Source organism: Elephas maximus, chromosome 22, assembly GCF_024166365.1.
Source record: "Elephas maximus indicus isolate mEleMax1 chromosome 22, mEleMax1 primary haplotype, whole genome shotgun sequence".
In the NCBI taxonomy this organism is placed as follows: domain Eukaryota; kingdom Metazoa; phylum Chordata; class Mammalia; order Proboscidea; family Elephantidae; genus Elephas; species Elephas maximus.
In genome coordinates this window covers 26224253-26230287 of record NC_064840.1, presented here as the reverse complement: position 1 = coordinate 26230287, position 6035 = coordinate 26224253, and the positions used below count along the sequence as shown (strand labels likewise).

Sequence of the window (6035 nt, the reverse complement as noted above, 5' to 3'; positions counted from 1 at the left end):
ACTGGACTAAACCAAAAGCAAAGAAGTTTCCTGAATACAACCGAATGCTTCAAAGGCCAGAGTAGCAGGGATGGAGGTTTGGGGACCATGGTTTCAGGGGACATCTACGTCAATTGGCATAACAAAATGTATTAAGAAAACGTTCTGCATCCCACTTTGGTGAGGCATCCGGGGTCTTAAACACTAGCAAGTGGCCATCTAAGGTGTATCAATTGGTCTCAAACCACCTAGAGCAAAGGAGAATGAAGAACACCAAAGACATGTGGTCAAGATGAGCCTGAGAGACAGAAAGGGCCACATAAGCCAGAGACTCCATCAGCCTGAGACTGGAAGAACTGGATGGTGCCCGGCTACCAGTGATCACTACCCTGACTGGGAACAAAACAGAGAATCCCTGATGGAGCAGGAAAACAGTGGGACGCAGATCTCAAATTCTCGTAAAAAGACCAGGCTTAATGGTCTGACTGAGACTAGAGGGACCCTGGAGGTCACGGTCCCCGGACCCTTTGTTAGCCTGACTGGAACCGTTCCCAAAGCCAACTCTTCAGACAGGGATTGGACTGGACTATAAGATAGATAATGATACTGGTGAGAAGTGAGCTTCTTGGCTCAGGTAGACACATGAGACTATGTGGGCAGCTCCTGCTTGGAGGTGAGATGAGAAGGCAGAGGGGGACAGGACCTGGTTGCATAAACACAGGGAAAACAGGGTGGAGAGGAGGAGTGTGCTGTTTCATTAGGGGGAGAGCAGCTAGGAGTACATAGTAAGGTGTGTATAACTTTTTGTATGAGACTGACTTGATTTGTAAACTTTCACTTAACACACAAAAAATAAATTAAAAAAAAAAAAAAAAGACCTGGTGATCTACTTCTGAAAAATCAGTCATTGCAAACCCTAAAATCACAATTCTACTCTGACACACATGGGTCACCATGATTTGAAATTGACTCGATGGCAACTAGCAACAACGAAAACAAAGGTAGGAGACTGGCCACATTTGGGGAAGGACAGAGATGAAGGAGATGGGAAATTGTGGGGCAGATGGCCTCAGCAGCCAGAATCAGGTGGCGGGTTTGGGAGGGCGAAGAGGTCAGTGAAGGATTTCTACCCCCCACAAACAATCTTCCCCTGCCCTTCCCATAATCTCTATGGGAGCCCAGAATGAGAGATTGGGGTCACTCTGGGCAGATGCACATGCTGCAATGCATAGGAATCTGAGCCATTTGGGGAGATGGGTAGATATGCACCTCCTATTCCAAAAGGATAGGGAGTAGTACCCTCAAGTTAGAGGGCCAAGAGGCCACGGGGCTTTTGCCTTCTTGAAGGTAAGGATTGGATGGTTAGGTGTTGCCCTAGATCCAGGTTCCAATCAGTGGGAACAGCTCTTATCCTGCAGGGAGATATAAGCAGGTAGAGAGAAGCAAGGATAGTGAGATAGAGATAGGGGGAGACAGAGGGACAGTGATGATAGAGCCATGGGTGGAGACACAGTGCATCCAGTGTGACCTGAGCCTCCAGCTGCCATTCACACTGTCCTGATCATGGCATCTTTCTACCGGCTCCCAGGAATCCTCTCACTGCTGCTTGTTCTGCACTAGAAACATGGGGCACGGAGCCCCCTTCCCAACACTCCTGACAAGGTCACCTGTACCACAGTCACCCATGTCCCACCAACCTCACTACCCAGGTCAGGAATCAACTGCTGCAGCTCAACCGTAGTGTCAGCTCCCTCCTCATTCTCTATGTAAGTTACCCCTTCCCATCCCTGGATACCGAGGACAGGGGAGGTGGGGCTGGGGTGACAGGAGTGGGCAGAATTCCTGCAGATACCAGTAGAGGCTGCACTGACCTAGGCTGGTGGAGGGCTGGCCAGGGAGGAGACCTTTTTGGAGATGGAAGGAAAGAAGAGGAACTGGTTAGACCACACCCAGCTTTCCCAACACCCTACCCCTAGCCCTTTCCAAGGTCAGAAAGCACTTCAGGTGTTAAGATTCCTTCACTATGTGGAGCAAGAGGCAGGTGGAGATACACAAGGGAGGGAAAAGCAGGGACGTGTTTAGAGAGGTGGCATGGGGAAGGACTGCGGGCGGTGGATGTCTGGAAGTGAGGGATGCCACCGACAGAGCAACCCCGTATGTGTCAGAGAAGAAATGTACTCCATATGTTTTGCAATGGCTGGTATTTCGCAAGTGGATCACCAAAGCTTTCTTTTGAGGCACTTCTATGTGCACTCGCCTTTCAATTAGCAGCCAAGGGCGTTAACCATGTGCACCACCCAGGGACTACTAATGTTGTTGTTGTTAGGTGCCGCAGAGTAGGTTCCGACTCATAGCGACCCTATGCACAGCAGAACGAAACACTGCCTGGTCCTGCGCCATCCTTACAATCCTTGTTATGCTCAAGCTCATTGTTGCAGCCACTGTGTCAATCCACCTCGTTGAGGGTCTTCCTCTTTTCCGCTGACCCTGTACTCTGCCAAGCATGATGTCCTTCTCCAGGGACTGATCCCTCCTGACAACATGTCCAAAGTATGTAAGACGCAGTCTTGCCGTCCTTGCTTCTAAGGAGCATTCTGGTTGGACTTCTTCCAAGACAGATTTATTCGTTCTTCTGGCAGTCCATGGTATATTCGATATTCTTTGCCAACACCAAAATTCAAAGGCGTCAACTCTTCTTCGGTCTCCCTTATTCATTGACCAGCTTTCACACACCATATGATGCGATTGAAATTACCATGGCTTGGGTCAGGCGCACCTTAGTCTTCAGGGTGACATCTTTGCTCTTCAACACTTTGAAGAGGTCTTTGCAGCAGATTTACCCAATGCAATGCGTCTTTTGATTTCTTCACTGCTGCTTCCATGGCTGTTGATTGTGGATCCAAGTAAAATGAAATCCTTGACAACTTCAGTCTTTTCTCCATTTATCATGATGTTGCTCATTGGTCCAGTTGTGAGGATTTTTGTTTTCTTTATGTTGAGGTGTAATCCATACTGAAGGCTGTGGTCTTTGACCTTCATTAGTAAGAGCTTCGAGTCCTCTTCACTTTCAGCAAGCAAGGTTGTGTCATCTGCATATCGCTGGTTGTTAATGAGTCTTCCTCCTATCTTGATGCCTCGTTCTTCTTCATATAGTCCAGGATCTTGGATTATTTGTTCAGCATACAGATTAAATAGGTATAGTGAAAGAATACAACCCTGACATACAACTTTCCTGACTTTAAACCAATCAGTATCCCCTTGTTCCGTCTGAACAACTGCCTCTGGATCTATGTAAAGGTTCCTCATGAGCACAACTAAGTGTTCTGGAATTCCCATTCTTCGCAATGTTAATCCATAGTTAGTTATGATCCACACAGTCGAATGCCTTTGCATAATCAATAAAACACAGATAAACATCCTTCAGGTATTCTCTGCTTTCAGCCAGGATCCATCTGACATCAGCAATGATATCCCTGGTTCCACGTCCTCTTCTGAAACCGGCCTGAATTTCTGGCAGATCCCTGTCGATATACTGCTGCAGCCATTTTTGAATGATCTTCAGCAGAATTTTGCTTGCTTGTGATATCGTTCTATAATTTCCACATTGGGTTGGATCACCTTCCTTGGGAATAGGCAGAAGTAAGGATCTCTTCCAGTCAGTTGGCCAGGAAGCTGTCTTCCCTATTTCTTGGCATAGACGAGTGAGCACCTCCAGCACTACATCTGTTTGTTGAAACATCTCAATTGATATTCCATCAATTCCTGGAGGCTTGTTTTTCGCCAATGCCTTCAGAGCAGCTTGGACTTCTTCCTTCAGTACCATCGGTTCCTGATCATATACCACCTCTTGAAATGTTCGAATATCAACTAATTCTTTTTGGTATAATGACTCTGTGTATTCCTTCCATCTTCTTTTGATGCTTCCTGCATCGTTTAATATTTTCGCCATGGAATCCTTCACTATTGCAACTCGAGGCTTGAATTTTTTCTTCAGTTCTTTCAGCTTGAGAAACGCCGAGCATGTTCTTCCCTTTTGGTTTTCCATCTCCGGCTCTTTGCACATGTCATTATAATACTTTACTTTGTCTTCTCGAGAGGTCCTTTGAAATCTTCTGTTCAGTTCTTTTACTTCATCAATTCTTCCTTTTGCTTTAGCTGCTCCACGCTCAAGGGCAAGTTTCAGAGTCTTCTCTGACATCCACCTTGGTCTTTTCTTTCTTTCCTGTCTTTTCAGTGACCTCTTGCTTTCTTCATGGATGACGTCCTTGATGTCATTCCACAACTCATCTTGTCTTCAGTCACTAGTGTTCAATGTGCCAAATCTATTCTTGAGATGGTCTCTAAATTCAGGTGGGATATATTCAAGGTCATATTTTGGCTCTCGTGGACTCGCTCTGATTTTCTTCAGTTTCAGCTTGAACTTGCATATGAGCAATTGATAGTCTGTTCCACAGTCGGCCCCTGGCCTTGTTCTGACTGATGATATTGAGCTTTTCCATTGTCTCTTTCCACAGATGTGGTCAATTTGATTTCTGTGTGTTCCATCTGGCAAGGTCCATGTATATAGTCGCCATTCCTGTTGGTGAAAGAAGATATTTGCAATGAAGAAGTCATTGGTCTTGCAAAATTCTATCATATGATCTCTGGCATTATTTCTATCACCAAGGCCATATTTTCCAACTACTGATCCTTCTTCTTTGTTTCCAACTTTTGCATTCCAATCGTCAGTAATTATCAGTACATCTTGATTGCATGTTTGATGAATTTCAGACTGCAGCAGCTGGTAAAAATCTTCTATTTATTCATCTTTGGCCCTAGTGGTTGGTGCGTAAATTTAAATAGTAGTTGTATTAACTGGTCTTCCTTGTAGGCATATGGATATTATCCTATCACTGACAGCGTTGTACTTCAGGATAGATCTTGAAACGCTCTTTTTGACAATGAATGCAACATCATTCCTCTTTGAGTTGTCATTCCCAGCATAGTAAACTATATGATTGTCCAATTCAAAATGGCCAATATCAGTCCATTTCAGCTCACTAATGCCTAGGATATCAATGTTTATGCGTTCCATTTCATTTTTGATGATTTCTAATTTTCTTAGATTCATACTTCATACATTCCAGGTTCCGATTATTAATGGATGTTTGGTAAAGGCCTTGATTCTTTACCAAGTGCATTCATACCCAGATTTCCATCTGCCTCTCCTGAAGATCCTGAGATGTCTTCAGTGCACAGAGTTGGGTCCCCATGCCATAAGTGGGGAAACAGGCCCAAGAGCTTGCCCTGAGGGTTGGTGGCAGGGCTACAACACCAATTCCTCCCTCCTTGCTCATCTCATCTCTGCCTTCTGCTCCTCGGTACATGGCCCAGGGTGAGCTGTTTCCCACCTACGTGGACAAGCTTTGTGGCCGTGACTTGATGAACTTCCCACCCTTCCATGCCAATAGCATGGAGAAGGACAAGCTGGTGGAGCTGTACCCCATCATCACTTACTTTGATACCTCCTTGGGCAACATCATGGAGGACCAGAAGACCCTCAACCCCAAAGCCCAGAATCTCCATACCAGCTGAGCTCCACGGCAGACACCCTTTGGGGATCCCTCAGCAATGTGCTCTGCCACCTGTGCAACAAGTACTACGCAGGCCACATGGACACATCCTACAGCCCTGACACCTCAGTGAAAACATCTTACAGAACAAGAAGCTGGGCTGTCAGCTCCTCGTGAAGTACAAGCAGTTCATCACTGACCTAGCCCAGGTCTTCTAGGTACAGGATTTTGAAGTGTGTTGTGGATCAAGGGATCTTGGGAGCTGGATCTAGAGGTGGAGGGGGGCTCTCAACGTGGCAGGAGGTCATCACTAAGGCCAAGTGGGGCTGCTGGCGGAACCTGAGGGGCTCCTTGCCAGTCCACTCAACTGAGGTGTGGGCTGGGAGGAAGCCGATCAAGGTCAAAACTTCCACTGGCATGGTCTCGACACTGCGCCAATTAGAAGATGGCATGCCTCCCACTGGAAGATGGCAGCCAGGCACTATGGTGTCAGGCTGGTGAGTG

General features: G+C 46.4%; 1 pseudogene; it reads left to right on the top strand.

The window, feature by feature from the left end:
- The first annotated feature begins 1542 nt into the window (after positions 1-1542).
- On the top strand, positions 1543-5749 carry LOC126065438 (leukemia inhibitory factor-like; annotated as a pseudogene).
- Positions 5750-6035: the final 286 nt, after the last annotated feature.